Source organism: Leptinotarsa decemlineata, unplaced genomic scaffold (genome assembly GCF_025532065.1).
Source record: "Leptinotarsa decemlineata unplaced genomic scaffold, Ldec_3_MD MMD2_tig00026354_RagTag_RagTag, whole genome shotgun sequence".
Lineage (NCBI taxonomy): Eukaryota > Metazoa > Arthropoda > Insecta > Coleoptera > Chrysomelidae > Leptinotarsa > Leptinotarsa decemlineata.
Window position 1 is genome coordinate 10,140,700 of NW_027412702.1, and position 21,151 is coordinate 10,161,850.

At 34.1% G+C, this 21,151-nt stretch overlaps 1 protein-coding gene across 3 annotated transcripts in view; it reads right to left on the minus strand.

Annotated features, from left to right (window-relative positions):
- unc-5 overlaps positions 1–21,151 on the minus strand; it is a 706,638-nt gene that overhangs the window by 403,288 nt on the left and 282,199 nt on the right. The window contains exon 1 of one of the 3 annotated variants that reach the window (XM_074184450.1): positions 6,841–7,055. The exons of the other annotated variants lie outside the window; for them this stretch is intronic. The gene's annotated coding sequence lies outside the window, so the exon portion shown is untranslated. Of the gene's footprint in view, positions 1–6,840; positions 7,056–21,151 lie in introns of those variants that run through there. 3 annotated transcript variants of the gene reach the window in all.

Consider the following 21,151-nt stretch of genomic DNA (forward strand, 5'->3'; position numbering starts at 1 on the left):
TCAGTTCGGACTTTCATTGTCTAATATAATATAAATTGATTTGAAATTTCTGAAAAAATATTAAAAAGATTAACCGAAAATAACAATTTTCTTTGAACAAAAAACTGAAATTATAAATAAATATCATAAAACCAAACAACAACCAAAAAAATAAATATTGAAATATTAATGAAAGCTGGAAATCAAACATTATTATTAACAAAAAATAAAATACATGTCTTTGTTCACATATTAATCAAGTTATTAAATGAATTTCAATACAAACATTTCTAACACAAATGAACACTGAAAACGAGTTTCACTGAAAAAATAAGAGTACAAGTAATGTATGAATAACTTTCAGAAAACAGGTGAATATTGCTGCCTTTCAGAAATATTAGGTTCTACAAAGCTTTCAGATTTGTTCATAGGTACTTGGTATGCACTGTTTGAAACCTTTGGTGCAGTAATGAATATTACTGGAGTTATTTCCCAACACCAAACCGTTATTTAAGCATCTCGACACGTGTTTCGATCACAATGTGATCATCTTCAAGAGGAAGATCAAACTAGTTTGGTGTTGGAAAAAAACTCCAGCAATATTGTTCATATGTATTTCAGTATTTGGAATGGGAATCTAAATTCGTATTTGCATTCATATTTCCAAACTATCATACATGACTGGACTTTTGAAACATTTCCATTAAATTTTTCGCATTTATTCAAATTTATCAGTGCATTGAAACACACTCTAGATTAGACACATACAGTTGTTGAGAAAACGTGAAATTGCATTCAGTTTCTAATTCAATCGCTCCTTCGTGTTTTAGAAAATTTTCAACTATGAAGGTTTGTTATTCGAATTTCAGTTTTGTGGAAAAAAAATGGCAAAATTCAATATAAATATATCGATGATATGATGCCTTATCTAGATGTCACAATTTCTGCCAAGAGAAATCAGTCAATCATCAATTTATTAAATTATATTAACAAAAGATATATCATCAGAAACTTTGCAATCACTTATAGTTAACTGAAAAAATGTAATAGATAGTTCTTCAGTTCTTCAGTAATGGGGAAATCAATTAGAGACAGCTGCCACAGAGAAAGATAATCAGTATTAGAGAAAGAGATGACTAGTTCACTTTATCTTTGTTATTATAGGTATCAATTATCGTAATCTTCGAAACTTTGAATTCAAGTTATAAGGATTATTACAAACATGCATATATAGGCCATGTTTTAGCTGATCTCACTATTGATATCTCGCAAACTAGAATAATATCTTTTCATATCAATAAGAATATCAGTGGTTGTTTTTGAAATAATCGGCCAAAATCAGAAATTAGAGCAGAGAAACGTTCAATACTGTTTCATATTTTTATAATCTGATATTAACCAATTTGCAATGCGACGTTTCGTTTATTATATTTCATCATCAGCCTGTTTTTAATACGTAAAATTTTATATCTATTATTATCTATCATTTCCAAAAAAAAATTCAAACAGTGTCTAACTATTTCTAATTGAAACCATGAAAATACCAGATATTTCATTGGCTTTTATTTCTGAAATGAACATATCTACAACCTGCCTCTCAAAATATTCCTTCAAGCTGAAATTCACGATACATTCCAAGAAAAACATTCGGTAATCCAATCCGGAATCGGCGCCACTTGTCCGAACATTCCTAGAAAAACAAATAAACACACACGTTCTCCCGTTACTGAAGTCAAATAAACATATGTCAAACGAGAAGATTCAGCTTAATCGCCGAAAAAATTAAAAACATCGCAATAACTATATTTTACAGATTTAAAACGCCAGAAATAACTCATTCCAGTATAAATCACGCTATCAAACTGGTAAATCTCAAAAATAAATTAGAGCGTTCAACAAAAAGAATTCTCCCCTTCATAATTCTCGATATCTCTCAGTTAGCGTATTTTTTGCCGCCCGCGTCGCGCTTTTGAGAAGGTGAAAATTTCTGACTATTAAATTATGTTTTGTGATAAGGCTGGTGAATACACAAAAAGCACTTATCTCTTTCTGGAAGAATAGGTCCCAAAGTCGTTATATAGAGTCCCTAATTGTACATTTTCACTTGTTATCCATTCATCTTCCGAACTTAACAACCAGGGTCCCAAAACGCTTAGAAACTACCTGAAGACAATGGCGTGCGAGCAATTATTCGCAAAGGATGCAATCATTATAAAGAACAGAAAAATATTTTGATGTATGAAAACGAATATTGGAAGAAGAATCAAGAAACATATCCTACATCACCAAAACCACGAGTAATGAAAACTTATTTTACAAAAAACTATAGAGTCGTGATTGGTTTACCATTCTACTGAAAACACTTTTTCTAAAACAGAACAAAAATACTGTCTCTGGACGTCAGAGGTTCCAAATATACCTCTCACTGAAGTATTGTTTGATTTATAAAACTGGGAGAAGCATTTTTTGAGGATTATATTTAATACAGCAAAACTGTATGTGAATAAATTTTCGCAAAAAGATCCTCTGAAAACTAATATTCATTCTGGGTCAGTTATGAAAATTGAATATCAAAACATCCAATCTGCATTTATAGAAACTCCGAGTGTGAATCTTGCATTTATCAAACAAATAATATTTTCTCAAACCCCAGTCTTTGAACCTTTCCTCTTTCTAGTGCATGTAAAAGACAAAACTGTGAGCTGTTAATTTTTTGCCACTGGAGTATGAATGTGCCTATTGTATAGAGAAACACATGTTGCGGTTTTGTATACTGTTCATTGAAAATCTTACAAAGTTTTACTTGAATTTGTCACTGGATATATTACATTGCCGTGGACGACACATATAAACTACACTTTAAACACTTCAAACGAACAGTTGTAACGATTTTAGTTATAATTCAGAAATCTCCGATATGTAGAACTGTCGACTCGACCCGGCTCTGCACGGGTGCAATGCTGATACTAAATATGCTACAGAATGTCTTCAAATACAACATTAACAGCTTGTTTGTCAGTGGACAATACTCTTGAAAGAGCGACATATAATTGGGTCGGTACCGCCGCAACCGCCAATTCCTTGCATTTTAAATCTGTAATATCTTCGAAAATATTTATTCAAATTACATGCTATTAGGGGCCATACTGATCACATCATGAACAGATAAGATAGAGAATATATTAAAGATAATTTTATGAACGCGTCTTTTTCTTGCGCCTCTTTTACCCCCACGGGGGGCGCCCCAGTTGAAATATTTGAAAATATTTTCTTAGTGCGCATCCAAGACCTAAGTAGCACCTATATACCAAAATTTAGCTTTCTAGAACTCACCAGTACGGAGAAACAGAGATGAGTGAGTGTTAAGTGAGTGACTTTCGCATTTGTAAGTATAGATTACAACTGTCGAGGATAGGTTAGGTCCAAAATGAGTGGGTCTATTCGACCCTTCACCGCAACCCGCAAGGATTTATTGTGGCTCAAACCTATTCACACTCGCCCAAATAAACCCAGCTTCTTAAAGAAGCCGATAAGTTTGTATGGTGAGTGGTCTTTCAGGTCAGATGGTAAGAGTACGGCTCTGCCGAACTCTAAAAACCAAATTCGGTCCCCAGCGGAACAGGCACAAAGTATGTGATAAATTAATGGATGTAGCCGTTACTACGTGGTAGGAGATCATAATGAAGAAAAAAGAATTGAAACTTTCAATGGTAAAAAACAGAAATTTCAATTATCTTTTCTTCACAAAGTATGTGCTTTGTTTTTCATCATTTTCCAAACAAAGGCGACACACACTGTCTTCCGACAGTCCAAGTCACTGCATATGATAATTCAAATGACAGTGACCTGTAAGACGGTCTATTAGACATCGTAGTTCATCCCTATCAAGCTTCGAGTGAATAAACGCCTTGGAGTGAGCCAATCCTGGAAGATTCTGTCAGTATAACCAGGAATCCAGACCAGAGACAACCTGTTAAGTCTTTCTATTTAGGAGAGTCGTTTTTGGCAATTTGCTTCCAATTTACACGTTACTCGGTAGGAAACAAGAGCTTTCAACGCCGCTTGACTGTCCAAGAATATTTTTATTGACTTGTGAATGAGGTTGGATTCTTCAGTCGCATAGGTTCCTAGGCAGGTTGATATCTCTGTCCTGGGTCTACGACTGAAAACACCTACACCAGAACCATCTGGTGAACCATCTGTGAACCAACAACTATCTGCTCTTAATATTTCCTTCTCCCGGAGGATCCAGTCCGTTCTACTCGGGAACAGTATTTTATAAGGTAGTTCGAGGACTGTGAGCTTATTTCCAATTATTAGATATAATGACCGAAAATTTTGTATTTGAAATAAGCTAATGTAGAGAATAAGGCACACAATTTTATAACTCGCTGAAATGTACAAAAAATATTCACAAAAGGTGAATAGAAATTCAACTCTTTTTAGGTTAAACATGCTCAAATCCAGGATGATGAGTATACCTAGCTCAACAGATAAACAGACAAGTTCTTGAAAGTGTTCTCTTCAAGAAAGAATGAATATTCCATCATTCATAATATTGATTGTTTGCCATGTCAGTAATGGATTTTTTAAATTTGACAATAGTGGAAAGAGAAGTTTCCAATCTTCCGAAATAAATTATCGACCTTGTGTTTTTATGAAGCACTGATATTTAGAGTGGATTCAAAAATATATCTCGAGAAATATTAGAAAAATGGGAAGACAATATTGATCCAATTCAATTCAACGCAAGGTATAGTACGCACCAAATTGTACTACAGAAGGTAATCGAAAAAAACCGAAGAAACAGTTCAGAATTGTGGGTTTTTTGCATATAAATAGGAATGAGACAGTAAAAATTCCACTAATAACAATGGTTACTTGCAAACTAGATGCCTTGCTTTTTTTTCCTATGAATCTTCGCTAATAAAAAATGAGCAGTACAACTGAAAATGTTGCTCATCTACGAACAACTCTCAAAAATCTACAAGCGTCCAAAAACTATCATCCTCTCCTTCAGCTCTTGTTCTACGCCTCTGCAAGGGTTTGGACCCTTAACCCAACACTGATTATATATTCTAGAACTCACCATGGGGAGTACACGATGCAATCTCCAAAGGTTAGCTGGGGGCGTTTTTTTGAAAAATTTGTGTCTTGTTTTAGGTCCTAAATTATAAGTGAGTCCGGAAATTTGGCAGATACATTTATATTTGATATCAAGAAGACATCGTTAATACAATGAAATGACACTTTGTCAAAGGACTTTTTCTCTGGTATAAGACAAGTGAATTTGTTTACCTGAAAAAAATCTATCATATCTATCTGTGGTTTTACTTTTGGTTAAGGGGACACAAAACGTTTGAAGTTATTTTGTGTTTGAAAGTAAAAGATAGGTTAATATGACAAAAGAAAGAGAGAGAAAGAAAATGCTAATTTCATTTTTTAAGAATGCTAACAACGCCCATAATAATTGAAGACTGATCAAACAGTATTTCCAATTACGGCTAAGGATTTTTCTCAATTACTTCCCAATAAGTCAAGACTTAAAGTCTGTCATAATCATTTATGGATTGTTGTATTTCGATTCATTTCTCTATTCACTAAGTTAATTGTCTACGCATTTTATGTCATACTAAAAAGATTGTGATTGATTCTAACAGTGGAACTTGCAAAGTGTTTCTTTGAATTTGGCTTTTCTTGAGATAAAGAATTTCAAATACAAAAGAGTCGAACTTACTCAAGTGTCACTCGTGAGTACTTTTGAAAATAAATACAATAAATAATATTTGATTCTCCTAAATATATTATTTCTTATACATAAATGATTATTTTCATTAAGAATTTTTGTTCAGCAAATGAGTCAAAAATATATGTTCTTTGCGACTTTCGTAATTTTGTTTGTGTCGTTATTTTATGAGATTTTCATTTCGTTACTGAAATTTATTTCCAGGTGGACATGAATACTTCTACCGCTGATGAAACACTAACATGTCTGGAAATAATGCTTATTTAAATGAGGTACGCACCGCGCGCAGCTGCTATGCTGCATCTTCTTCTATCCTTCGGGATAGTTTGTTCGGACCTCTTTATTGCACGTCTTTACTCGCAGCAAAATTTCGCATTTTACAGCTCGCCAACCGTCATCCAGGCTGAAGTTTTTGCAAATCTATATGAACGTGTTCGCAATGTAGTCGAACCATTGAAGATAAAATAGTTTATATATCTGTCAAACAAAACCGATTGGCACACCAGTTTGAGTTTATGCAGACAGAAGCGGCGGCGAGATATTATTTCATAATATATTTTTGTGGCCGATACTATTTCTTATATCATTTCTTTTTAATTTGTCTCATTTCCCATTTTATCTTATAACAACGAATATATGACTCCGTTTGACTCTTCTTCATTTTTTTTAACTTTTGATTATGAAGTTCAAGTATTTGAACGTACTCCTTGGTTGTTTATTTGATTGCTTCGTACTGCTTTGATCCGGGAATACCGTAAACAGTAAGGCGCTTAGTATACACCCTTCCTCATGTTCCAAACATTATTTCGAATGTATTCGATTTTAAAGTTTAATAACATGATATCAGATATTACAACTTCAGATCTTGTTGGCAATAATCAATACGGTTTTCCGGAAAACCATTATTTCCTAGTATTTTTTGAAGGTGAAATATTGGAATTGCCGATAGAGCGGAATTGGAAACAGCCCAAGTGCAGAGGTCACCCACCTAAGCATTCTTGTAAACATTTCCAAATGAAACTTCTGCTCACCTAAACGCATTCTGCATTATATCTTCATTTATCGTTCCCCAGAATCTACATGAACACTTCATACGTTTATTTACATTTACATACCTCCACCAACTTCCTGTGTAGTGGCTTCAAATTATTTATTCATGGATTCACAGCACATTTATCAAAATACGCTTCCAGAACGGTACACACAAGGCATTGTCTACAATCCCAAACATGGGAATACGGCTACGAGAATTCATAATATTCCGTTCTAATGTTATTCAGAATGTAGCGTTCAGCGACAATCGAGATGAGGACACATCCAATATCTAATGTGATTTTTTGTGACTTCGCCATCAATTTATCAGATGACTTTTTCTGGATCGAAAACACCATTCAATAAATTCATTCACTGCAGTGAGTTTTCTGAGGAATCTCGAATTAAACTGAATGATATTGATGAAACTTCGTATCAAAAAGCTGATAATACAGCAAGGCTGCCTGCGGTTTCGTAGACCTTTCATTGTGGAAGTTTCACAGTGAATCAGATTTGTAGGCTTCATAGAAGATAATTGAATTAATTCTAGCCTATTTTTTTTGAGAAAGTAAAGCAAAATGTAAATATAAAAGATAGGTGTTAAAAAGATTGGACACTTAACTAAGGGATCCCTCGCGGTTCTATTTTAGAATGTGACCTTTTCAGTTTAATAATGATAACACCGGTATTATAAACTCTTTTTGTGGATGAAAAAACAGCATAAGGACAAAGGAAAAACTTCGCAGATCAGGTGATTTGTATAATTGCTATAATCTCTTTTTATTCTGAGTTCTGAATATTACTCGAAAATTATCAATTCATTCATGCATTATCTGTTTGGACCAAATAAAAAAAATTAATTCAGTGCCTGAGTAAGAGAAGGGGCTATGCCACACAAGTTTTTTCTTTTAGTTTTAATGGTTCTGGATCATGCTGCTACATGTGAACCATAATACAAACTATGTGGAAGTGTACCATATGAATAATATGTATTTCAATGTATATTTGACTCATTCCGAACATTTTCTCAAAAAGTTGATTTTGTGACATAGCTCCTTCTCCAACTGAGGTACTCAATTCGCTTTATCATTTTATCAAAAGATAAAATGGCTAGGTGTTGTAGTAAGTTTTAGTTTTGAATTAAAGCAACTATATCTAACATTAGGAATACCATGTTCAAAGCTAACTGTGATGACTGTAACTTTAACGTGAAAGCTGAAACTCTAATGAATTATTTGTATGACGTCTGACTTTCTTTGAATTCGTTACATCAATGAATTTGATCTACTTCCGGCAAATATAAAAAAATATTGATTAAATTTTAAATATCTGTTGTGTTGTTAACATTACTCACGTATTTGTTGATTTGTATAATTTCGAGGAAAAATGACTAGCTTGTTTTCTCTTTCAGCGTTAAAACTAATTTGGTGTCGTGTTTCAATACAAAGTTCAATTAGAAAGTAATTATTCTGCTCGATAGTGTTCTGGAAATTGTTACAAGGTATACTATGGTCAATATTTTTTTTAGATCAGGTGTAGAATCTTTCAACTCTGTTTAAAGATTTCCAGTAACTTCAATATTTCTTTTTGAAATATTCCCATCCTTTTTTTGTTGCAATATTTAAAATTTCCAAAACCATTTGGGATATTTTAGTGATATTTGGTAATCAGTGCCACATTCCACTGTTGAATTTTTGATCGTAACTTACATCCTGGAATATTCGCATATTATAAAGAACCCCCTTTTATAGGGTGAAAGTCACAGTTTACTTCTATCGTATTAATATCATGAAATTCTCAGAAACAATGAACAAGTTAGAACCAACTTCGTGACGCAGTAGACACTTCCCAGTAGAACATGGAACAGTGGTCCATCGAAAAGTTGATGACAAATTTCTCTCCAACCCTTATTAATGAATAAGGGTGTAATGATAAATGTGTAAAAAAATATGTTTTTTCTGTTAACCAGCTATCGCTGGTTAACAGAAAAAATGATAACAGAATGATAATCCTCAAAATTCGAAACGTGTGCGAACTGAGGACTAACGAGGTCTCACCTTTTAACGTGTGATTCCTAACACGGATTGGAGGATTGAAAGTAAAAATAGGGCGTTCAGCCTGTGGCTTGAACCATCGACTCACACATCGGCCGATTGACTGAGTGAACGAAGCACCTACGTCGAACCGCCCGGCTACCGACCGACCAATAGGTAAGTATTTCTTCCATTATTAACATTTTTGTTTGCTTTGATATCATTGAACCAGAATTGATATTCAAGTAACACTTTATTGTGAGATTTTCAATGAATAGTTTACGAAACAGCCAAAATATGTATCACTACCGAATAATACTGTTGGTAGCTGATAACACATTGGAAAGAGAAAACTAAGAGTACTTGGAGAAATTATGAAATTCAGTAAATATAAGAATGAAAAGGTGCTTTACAAAAAAAAAGAAGCATAATCCAACTGTGACTGCTACATGCAACTTTACCACTCGAACTAATGCCTTCGTGTGTAAACTTAGAATTTCTTGATTAAATTTACAAACTCGGTTTAATGAACGCCTCTTTTATTAGCTATAAAGCAAATTATAGTGCAGACCGAACGGGTAATAACGATTGCAAATGGGGTTCGAAACGTTTCACAACCCCTGTACGTCTGTACCTCTCCCCTTTGAAATTATAGGTTATGGGCACCTATACAGCGTCGGTCGAAATCAGATAAAATCAAAATTAGTTGATCGTACAGCTTTATTGGGGAAACTAAATGGTTTATCGGGACAAGTAAACGCTTATTAGACGGTAATGGTGGTGTATCGGGGAGAAGTATCGACTCCAGTAGAAAAAAATAATAATGTATTTTTTCCAATATGTGTAGTCAAAAAAGGTAGGAGATAGGTGAGTTCAACGGACCACTGCAAATCACGAGGGTTTAGTGTGGTTCACACATATGCTTCTTGACGAAGCCAATTACTTCATTCGAAAAACAGGAATGAAATATAAACCCTCCACAAAAATGTTGTAGATCTTGCACACAAGTTCCTGTCAGATATAAACTGGAAGAAAAAACACAACCAGAACTATTACTAAAGAAATTTCAAACATATGAACACTAGAGTTCATCAGAAAACCTGGGCAGTTTTTACTTCAAAAAGATATCATTCATAGAAATGTCACAAAACGTAATATATGGAAAAGTATTAATAACAAACTTCACTCGTTTTCTAATTTCAAGAGATCAAAACCTATGAACGGATTTTGAATAAACAAAGGTACTTTCATCTTTACTAGCGAAAGATTTATTTTTCAATTTACAGTTGAGTGCAGATGATAGTTTGATTTCTTTGAATAATTCCATGGAAGTGGAAATATTGATAACTTGTATTACTTTTCTAGTGAAAAATTAGCACAGATATTTTTCTCGTAAAAAATCTGCCATGGCATATGGCTAATAACACTGCTTTCAGCAATGATGCTCGTTACACGACTCAGGTTTGTAATATTGTCTACCTGGAACATGAGTCTGGTGAAAAATATAGTGCTTCTATCATAATTGATTTCACTGTTGATTTCACTAATTACTGATTTCAGAGCCATTTAATTCGGAAGTCCTCTCCCCATTGAAATTTCAATTGAGTGTCTCTACGACTCTCGTATTTCGATCAAATTTCTTTTTGAATATTTTACTGACTTGCTTTAAGCTCTTTTGACTTCTGTGTAATTAATTGATCACGCAAACGTTTTCGTAGGTCACAGAGATCTTCAAGTATGTATATAGAATCCAATGCAAAACAATTGAAAAATGTTACGAAATCCCAGCATTTGTTTCGAAGGAATTTTTTAATAATTTGAAGAGCTGACAGTTCTCTCTGTTTATTTAAACTCTTTGGCAAAGAAGTTGTTTCCTCCCAATTAAAACCACTCAAGCAAACATCTGTTGACGGATGACACCTGTGGTGTCACAGTGCTTTTTTCTACACACCTCAGCCCGAATGTGGGACGTATCAATAATAAATTCAAGGTAGCCGAACTATTATTTTATTTCGTTTAAAGCGAAAAAGTGTAATTTGCATTCGATATTGGTTCTCCGGCGAGAACAATGTGTAATTCCGAAGAAACTGAAACTATAAACACGCAACATCATCTTCAAATAGCTGGAGACTAGGCTGAACTCGAACAAGAAGATAAATGTATAGTCCAAAGGCTTGATCGTCTTGCATGAGTACTAAGAAGATCGAATTCTCAACAAACTTCAAACAAATCTCAATATACAACAACGTAATTTATCTAAATTGAAAGAGAAAAGTAATTTCCTTGTGATCCAATGCGAATGACAATCGAAAGTAGTTTATTTGTGAAAATATTGTTACAATTTTGTTCTTTTCTTTCTTATAAAATTTCATGTACTTTAACTAACAACAGGAGGCATGTATAAGATTTGAAAGGCTATAAATAATGAAAGAAATACAATGATTCTTCATCATAATCAATGTAAAATTTTGATCTGAAGATCAGGGGACTCATAAAACATCCAGCGCCCGTACATAATATCTAGGCGTGAGTTTTGCAATCTTGTGGTTGGAAGTGCTTTAAACAAAGATATAAACGTTTGTGGTCGAAATAAAAACCGAACAATTCTTGCATGAGCAGCCAGTCATCGGTGAAGCCATTATTGTTTATTACGGGGTATATAATGAGAAATAAATAATAAAAGTATACGCATGCACACCAACTCTGCTTCTTTGTACGTCCCGTACTTCGACAGCGTACTGCAGAGTCCTGCTGATACATTGTAGTGAACTTTCGTTGAAAACAATTGCGAGAATTCTTCGCTGAAATAATAATAACTCCATAATGTTATTTTTCTTGTGGTTGTCATTCGAAAGTTATTTTCTTCGTGTCCAAGAATAATTTCATTGCTTTTTCGACGGGGAGAACACGTGACAAAATCGATTCGGTTTAAGAACGCGGAGTCGAACAAAGAGATCAATTAAAAGAAAACGTAAAATATATAGTATGTGACCAATCGCAGTTACTGCAACCCATAAAGAACAGCAAAACAAACGAATACAAAACCATCTATCAATCAATCTGCGGCACATGCTTGTATAGCAATTGCTGTGATTGGTTGCTCGAACACAAACTACAATGTCTTAGATTGTGACGTCAGTGTTTTCAAAGATATACCGAACTGAAGTTTTTGAACCTTAGTGATAAACCAAGCAAGTAGGTACACCATAGGTATGAAATACATTATTGTTAGACCGTTTGCAAATGATGACGCCGGTACGTATAGTTGCAATTTGTGAATATTATTTTGTATTTTGAAAGACGTTCACAAGTGAAAATATTACAAACTGAAATCTTCCTAGCGATTTTGATTTCTCTTCAAATACGACAACTAAAACAAACCAGTAGCAGAATACAGCCACAGGGTTTAGTAAATAAGTTGTGTTTTCAAAAATGACGAATTTCAATAAATGTCCATCTAAAACATAAAATTAAGGGGCTGAAGGGGCATTCTGAAGACGGCATAAAATGAATTTGATTTTTTGAGGCATCGTGGTTTTGGTTTAGAAGGCAATGTTATTGTAACAAAAATTTTAACAAAGGTCACAAAGACTGTTGTTTGAAAAGTGGGATACACTCTGACTCTAAGTAGAAAAAGCAAACTGGAATTGAAGTTTTTATTGAGATATTTTTTTAAGAACATGACACAAGCACTAGCAGTGAAATTCGAGGTGTACTGAGTTGAACCTCAAAACGATGAGCAGACAAAGTCCGTCGCGTATTTCTAATATGTACCGCTCTTGGTGGAATCAAATGTGCCAAGTTACCTGCACTCCTCCCGTGATAGTATCTATAGAAGAGAGAGGCAAATCTCCAACCTTTCATCGATGTTCCAGACTTTCAAGGCTGCAAGTGATGTTCGCGTCTCCAATCAGGCGGATGGCTCTTTTCTGGATGGAATCCAGTAACTTCAAGGTATATTTAAGGGCGGAGCTCCATATATGAGAACAATACGCCAAAAAAGGTCTGATCTGAGCTTTATATAAAGAATCAAAAGTTGCTGAAGTTTGTACAGTTTTCTGGTTCGGAACAAGTTTTTGAGAAACCAGCCTTTGCAATTTCAGCAACATGATTGTGTCAAGACCTCCCAGAAACTTATCGAAGCAGAAAGAGGAATTGTCTGTCCTAACATTATTATATTCGTTTCGGAGACATTTATCTTTTTGAGGGAAACGATGCCTGGGTTTTCGTGGCATTGAAGAAAATTGTTCCAGCCTTGAAATTTTTATATGAATCTTCAGTTTGGGATGAATGTATTATTGATTGCAGCCGAACATTTCTCCATGAACATGAGCACGAAGTGTATTGGTTTCATTTATAGAAAGATTCACAAACGACACAATAGAATGTAGACGCATATAGATTATGCCTTCTGAATATTTGATCGTTCTTGAGAGTTATCGTCAACAGAAAAAAAATATCATATATCCAGACGAAAATTGATTTCATACACGTGACATTATGAAAAAAGACTCGATTAATAATGAAAGTATTCGACTAAAGTACTCCCAGAATAAAATAAGAGAAAAATAATAAAAAATTTTCGTGTTGGAGGTTTAGATGGTTAGATTTCGAAATAACTGTTATCAATATGGAAAGATATTGAATATTCATTAATGGACTATCATCAAAACACCAAAGCAAACTGAAATATGATTCTTAAGACCCATGCCGCCAAGACAAATATGCCACCTATTAGTATCAGAATTATGGAAAATGCTTCCTACTATACTTGATAATGATCTAGTTTCTGAAATAGTAAAAACTCTCAGTTTTCAGAAGTGTTGTTTGTGACATGTGGTATGAAAACTTATTTCATATCACTGTATTTTTAATTCAATCGAGTTTCTTTGGCACAAACGAATCAAACATAACGATTGCAGCATGTATACCTCCATTGAAGAGGGACACAGCACATATCTCGATGAAAATTTGTGAAAATCAAAATCAGTATCAAAATGTATACTTGCTAACGTTATAGATTCATTAATGATAAATTTCAATGAAAATTTTTTGCCAAAAAAATTATCCTATCAAATTTGTCTATTTCTAGTCATGTGTGTCGAAATAACCAATGAAACCATCATTACAGTGATAACTACCCATGGATAGTTTTCACGGGTAGTTATCACTTATGTCATGACATTGCTAAGCAACCAACACAATAAAGTTGTTTGACATTTCAGTAATTCAATTTATTTCGAAAATGTCACTTCCTCGCTTTGGTGTTCAAAATGATGCGGCAATTGACAAAATCATTGAAGAAAATACACCAAAAAATACTGTCAATAGAAAAAAATACACTTGGAAAATATTTATGGAGTTTTGTGACGCCAGAAAATATGAATTGGATGGAAATCGTACTCTCGAAGAGCTTGCATTAATACTCAAGGATTGGGCGATTAATATGAGAAAAAAGGATACCACAGAGTTTAAGGAGGCTACTGTTAAAACCGTATGGAATATAACAAGCAAATTATTACAAGAAAAGTATTACAAGGAGTATAACATCATGCTAGACCCCTTTAAAAGTGTTGCATTCAAACAAGCGCGGAATGCACGCGACGCAGCACGAAGAAATTTACAAACAGATCCTACTAAACGCAAAACAAGCTCAGTACCATTAACTTCAAATGAAATGAGTAAAATTATAAACTTTTGGGATGAAAATACCCCTATAGGACTCCTACGCAAATTTTATCACATAGCAGCGGTGGAATTGGCTTGGAGAGGTGGTGAAGGTGCTGCTTGCTTAGTTGATTATTTTCATATCGAAAAGGACAACAATGGATCTCCAACTAATAGGATAGAATATAATCCAATTTTCAGTAAAACCTGCCAAGGGGGTTCAAAGAACTGCGCCTCTAGCAAATGGTTAGTTCAAAATAGTGATAACAATGCTTGTCCTGTCAGATTATTCATTAAATTATTATCAAAACGAGGCACAAATATCAAGACAAATATACTATTCTTAAGGCCAAATCGTCACTGGAAGACAGGAAGCGATAACTGGTATGACAATATGCCTCTGGGTAGAAATATAATCAACGGATGGACGAAATCTTCTGCTGAAGCAATTGGCTTGGATACGAAACAGAGGAAAATAACCAATCACTCTAATAGAGCAACTACAGTCAGTCAACTAGCTAAGAGTGGAGTTCAAGAACAGCAATTGTTGAAAATTACTGGGCACAATAATGGAAATTCCATAAAACCTTATTTGAATATTGATCAGGAACATCATAACCAAATAATAGTATGCGTGGAAACACCTATGCACTAACCGAGGCAAATACAGCAAGATCAACGGAATATCATTATACGAATTGTTCTTTTAATAACTGTGTGTTCAATAAATAATTTTGTTCGAATTGCAAAAAATTTTCTCACCGAATATCCCTCGAACATTGATAAATAACTCATAATTTTATCACAACTTCCTCAAGCACGTTATTTTAGGTAACATCCCTCCGCCTTCGGCGTCGGGATGTTACCAAATAACGTGCTTTCGAAAACTGTGATAAAATTATTTCGTTAGTTATCAATGTCCTTGGGATATTATAGCTGACAGTCATCCGGATTCTGACGTTGACATCGATTGCAAACATTATATTTTCACATGTTTCTGTCTCTATATCGTTTTCAAATTTTTACTAACATACAATAATTTATTCCTCTAGAATTTTGTATATGTACCTTTCTTAATTATTGTCTCTCTTCTTTTTGCTGTTATGGCCAAGTGACACTAACAATCTTAGATACCAAAGTAAGTACTTTAACTACTGATCTTTATATGTGTTTCCTAAAGCCAAAATATCAATTCGGTATATCTTAAGTCCCGACTCGGAATCATGACGAACTGGTCTCTCATGTGAACTGTCGAGTAAATATAGAATTTATAGAAATGTCTGTCTACGGTTAGAGTTATAAAATTGTCAACTACGTAATTGATAACCTCTGTATATGAAGTTATGAACGGACGAAGCAATTATTTTTTAATGAGTCCCGCGCCAAAAATGAATTATCACGAAAAGCTTTGTACGAGGACTTTCTTTGCGAGCGGTCGGTGCATGAAATTGGATGAAAAATGGAACAGATGAGAGATTAAACGGCATTTTTGCCGGAAATTTTCCCTATTTCGGCTTGTCTGAAGTAGGTCAAAAAGAAAGAAGATAATTGTGGTACGATACGGCGAGTCTAGTGAATGCTAAGAGTTGTCAAAAAATATCCTTTGAGGTTTTAGGAAACAGATTTTTTATTATTTTAGCGACAGTCAAATTCTAATTTGATTATTCAGAAAGGCTAACTTAATGACCACGAAAACAACCAGATTTGACTCAAAGATTTCCACATGGGAAGATATGAATTTGAGTATACTCAAATATATTGTATTACTCCTAAACAAGAATTGACCGATATCCTTAGATTTCATTGATGTTACAATCCATATAGTAAATAATATAGCATGTATAAAACACCCCTTCTGTACAAAATTATTGAGGCCACACTAAAATATATACATCCATATCAACTGATTCTGTAGATAGCTATGGATATAGATATAGCCAATTTATAAAACCGATAAACCCTAAGACATTGTGAAACACAAACCTACCATCAAAATCTTTGAATTCGCAAAATTAAATGTCTAGGTACAAACAATGTTTAAAGGAGTTAATTGAACAAATGATCAATGAAGCTAATTTGTTTTGGGAATATCAGCCAGGAACGTAAGTTATGCTATAATAGGGCTAGGTTAGGTCCAAAGTGAGTGGGTCTATTCGACCCTCCACCGCAACCCGCAAGGGTTTATTGTGACTCACACCTATTCACTCTCAATCAAATATACCCAGCTTTTTAACGAAGCCGATTAGTTTGTATGGTGAGTGGTGTTTCAGGTTAGATGGTAAGAGTACGGCTCTGCCGAATTCTAAAAACCTGATTCGGTCAATGCTGTAATAAACTTACATTATAATATTTTCTCTCAGAATGTTTTCACAGCCTCCAGAAATATGCCTAATGACATATAACAAACTGTAAGTCAGAGAAGTATTTGAATCTATGAATGTATTTTATTGGAAAATATATGGATTTGAAAACGAAAGAAAATCCAAATTTGGCAGATAATATAGATAAATGCCGGCACGTAGTTATTTTTGCAACAAGTAACCAAAAAAGGTCACTTCAGCAAAAAATGATACATTGATGAATAATAAATCAATGAATAGTACAATGAATGCTCTCATCTTATTCGAACTATCTACAAGTCTAGCGTAAGAAAACACATTTTTTAAATACCATTGATGCACATGTTTTTCAGAAGAAATGTCGCATTGCAACGAATAGTCATGATTCTATTTTTCTTTTATATCTCAAAATATTAAGTCATTATCGTCTAGGTAGCAATAATTCTTATGTCATTCTAAAAATATCCACCCATAACATTATTTACGAAATTGAACTGAAAATATCTACATATTGACAACAACCTGTATAATATACGAGTATCATCTTCACTGATATCCAATGATTAATAAAGTAATTATTGTAGGAGGGAAAATAATATATACTTGGACTCTGATGATTTTACCACACGTACAATAAATTATTCAATCCTCCGACTGGTAACACTAACCGAGCCTAAAGACGTATTTTATCATAATTTTTCGAAATTCCAGCAAAGCGAAGACAACTTGAAATTACGTTCGAACAGGAGTTGCTTTAATGTGGTAGGCAGATAGACAGTAATAAATAAATAGCGGTTGCGAGATTTTGTTCCCTCAAGCGAACCACAGCTGTCCAACATTATACGAGTATTATTTTGAAATTTTGACGCCTTTATATATGTTGACAGAATATGCACATATACTCGTATACTTTCTTGATGAAAATTTTTCACTTGTCTTAAGTCAAAATTGAACTATTATAATGCAATCTGAACAAAATCATTAATGTAGCTGTTTGAATTGTTCCGTTTTGCAGTTATGTCTTGCAATTTGTACAATCCAATTTGTACGATGAATAATGAACTGACAGTGCAGCTGAGCAAAAAATATCTGGACAAATATAAATTTTTTAAGTGGAAATGAGCTTATGAGATTCACACTGATTAGCAAAAAACTTGAGCTCGTTTCTAGAAAATGTTCTTGTGGTAACCACAATATTCACATCATTTCTCAAATTATCTTCAATCTTGAAAAAAACCTATTATTTAACAAAAAAGTTCAAGCACACTCAACGATAATATACTCAACTATTAAAGTATTTAACAGTCGAGTATCGGAGTATCTGATAATACCTATAGTATTTTCCTCGCGTGAAATAACTTTCAGTTACTGAATAATACTCAATATTCGTCTGTAGCTCGCCGCAACGAACTATGTTCTAGTAAGGTCAGCATTTTTCGTTCGGTAATGCAATATACCATTTTTTCAAGTTTATACTTCGAAATGTATAAGGACATGTAACGTACAGAATGAAAAAAAAACAGTTACCACAGCGTCGTAAAAAAAGTACCAGTAAGCAACAACCCTTGAACCAAAAATATACCCTAACTAACTGTGAGAAGTGTGGATTTTTCCAGATAAAATACCGCGATATTTCAGGCAGTATCCGAAGCAATATCTTTTTTGCAAACATCACCCTCTTGAGAAATATGCAATGGAAAATGCAGACAATCATGAGCTATTGCTCCAACCCTTACTCTTATTTGTATATCTGGCTCAATGGAGAATATCAAAAAATATATTTCCTTACTGACAGCATATTTGTCTTCAGTTTTACAATTTTAAAGCTTCAATTTCAGCTGACATTTCACAACTCCGTCAAAGAATATTTGTATCGTAGTCCGCAGACAAATTAGCGATAACCCAGTGGGATGAACCAGAGCCCAAAAGTTTACCATTCCTGATCCAACATTAGCGCTATCTCGACTGACAAGCCTGAGTAAAAGTGAGTGTTGAAATATTCACTCTCAGATAGAAAACTCAACCCAGAATAATCTCTACAGCTTTCACTGCAAAAACCAATTATTAAGAAAACCTAATACAATTATTTGTCTAACTACGTTGAACAATTTGTTAAGTACTGGCACAAATTCATGAGAGAGTTCTATAGATAATGATCTGACATGTTCCGAAATATTCCCGAACTTTCCAGACTAGTCCCGAAAATTCCAGAATGTACTGTATGTTCTGAAATGTTGTGGAATACTCTCGAATATTCTGGTCTGTTCTGAAAATTTCTCGAATGCAAAACTTTCACGCTATTTCCAGACTATTTCCTAACATTTCTTAACGTTTTGGGACGTTCTGAAATGTTTTGAGATACTATCCAACACTCTCTTATGATTGGACTGAACTGTAGGTATGTATGTTCAATATCTATTCGAAGCCTTGTCTGGTAGGCAGTTCTATACTAAAAATAAAATCCATTTTTTTTCAAAAATATTGATCAATGTTAACAGCATCTGCTACTTTCTCTATTACATCGTTCAACAAATCCCGCCAAAACCCTTCAAGACGTCATCTCACTCATCAAAACAAATGCCGAACAATGTACACTATTCTCTCCCGAATCCGTTACATCGCCCGAAATATTAATCACCTTCCTTTCATCTCGTGAACCGCGGAAATATCAAACAATACCCGCGAGGAACAAAATTCCGTTAATTACAAAAAAGCTCCCCATTGTCGAGCGACTTGAATTGAAAACGCTTTCCTGGAAGACTCCTTCCTCTCATCTACGGGGACGTATATCCTTGTCAGGACTCCCAAACAATGGGCCCTTCTTAATTTATCACCGTTTCCTTCCTCACAATCGAAGTCGCCTCAGATTGAACTCGGATACTTGTCATCGGTCTTCTTCTGTTCGAGTGAAAAGCTGGCGCAAAGCTTGCAGGATGATTCAGGAGCTTTTCAAAAAGATATTTCAGGTACTTAACTGCTGAATGTTTCATGAAACCTCCAGGAGGTTTATGTTCCGTCGCGCAGATTCAATATTTATTCTAGGACGGAGAAAATGTTGTAGTGACGTTCGAGAATTCTGTTGTTTATGGTGGAAAACAGGAGAGGTTCGAAGGGGAAAGGACTGTCTTCCTTAAAAGTATTTGCCGTGTTACAGAAAAATGCTGCATAGGACGTGGAATGAATTCAAAAGATTTGTCGAACAAAATGGCGATCAAGTTAAGTCACCAGAGAATAATTCATCATTACTATAATTAGGAATTATTGATCTAATGAAATCAGCACACTTTGAATTATTCTCGAATTCACTGGAATTTTTTATGTATTAGAAAAATATTTCTTATTTCGTTATATTATGCAAGATACTACCAGTAACGTCGACTATTTACATTATCATTTACTTATCTCTCTACAAGATGAAATCGGGTGTTCTAGCAGGCTACCAGATGGGATAGATTCTACCAATCTAAAATACGATAATTATATCTTGAATACCCCAGGACAGTTGTATCGGAAAACATTAAAACTATATTCTACTTACGGTTAAAAAAAATTCAAAAAAGAACCTTCGAATTATTTTCAGAAAATAGGATATCATGAAATAAATTGTTGTTCACGATGAAGATGAAGATATGTTTGATTCAGTTCATCTAAAAAACTATAGAAACAAGCGACGAACCAAGATAAGCGTCATGAAACATTGACCTATTTTGGCGTACCGCCACGTTCGTTCCTAGAAAAAAAAAGTTTGAACGTAGCTGATAGAACAAACAATAAATTGACAAAATTTGTAAAATACGAAACTTCGGGGTCAGACAGATCAGGGATATACAGGGTATAACTGAATAAGTGTAAAACATTTAAGGAGGTGATTCCTCATCGAAAAAAAGATAGGATCTTTCATATAAAGAAACTTCATTGTTTGTTAAATACGAAACTTCGGGGTCAGATAGATCAGGGATATACAGGGTGTAACTGAATAAGTGTAAAACATTTAAAGAGGTGATTCCTCATCGAAAAAAAGATAGGATCTTTCATATAAAGAAACTTCATTTGAGCATCCCTTGTTAAGATACAGCCCCTTGAAGGGGGTACATAAAATTTGTATAACAATTTTTTTCACAAGCACTGAAAAAGTTACAATATTGAAATTAACCTGTACTACCAAAAAGACACTTAGCCAGTAATTTATTTGGTTTACCCCATCGTTGTAAGGGGTGGAAAACGCAACCCCTAAAATTCATTTCCAATGTAACTTTTTGTCTTATTATTTGTTTATCATTTAAAAATGTATTTCCGATAGCCTGTTTCATTCTAAACAAAAAATGTCTCCAGGGTTTTTTGCCCAAAATAAACCA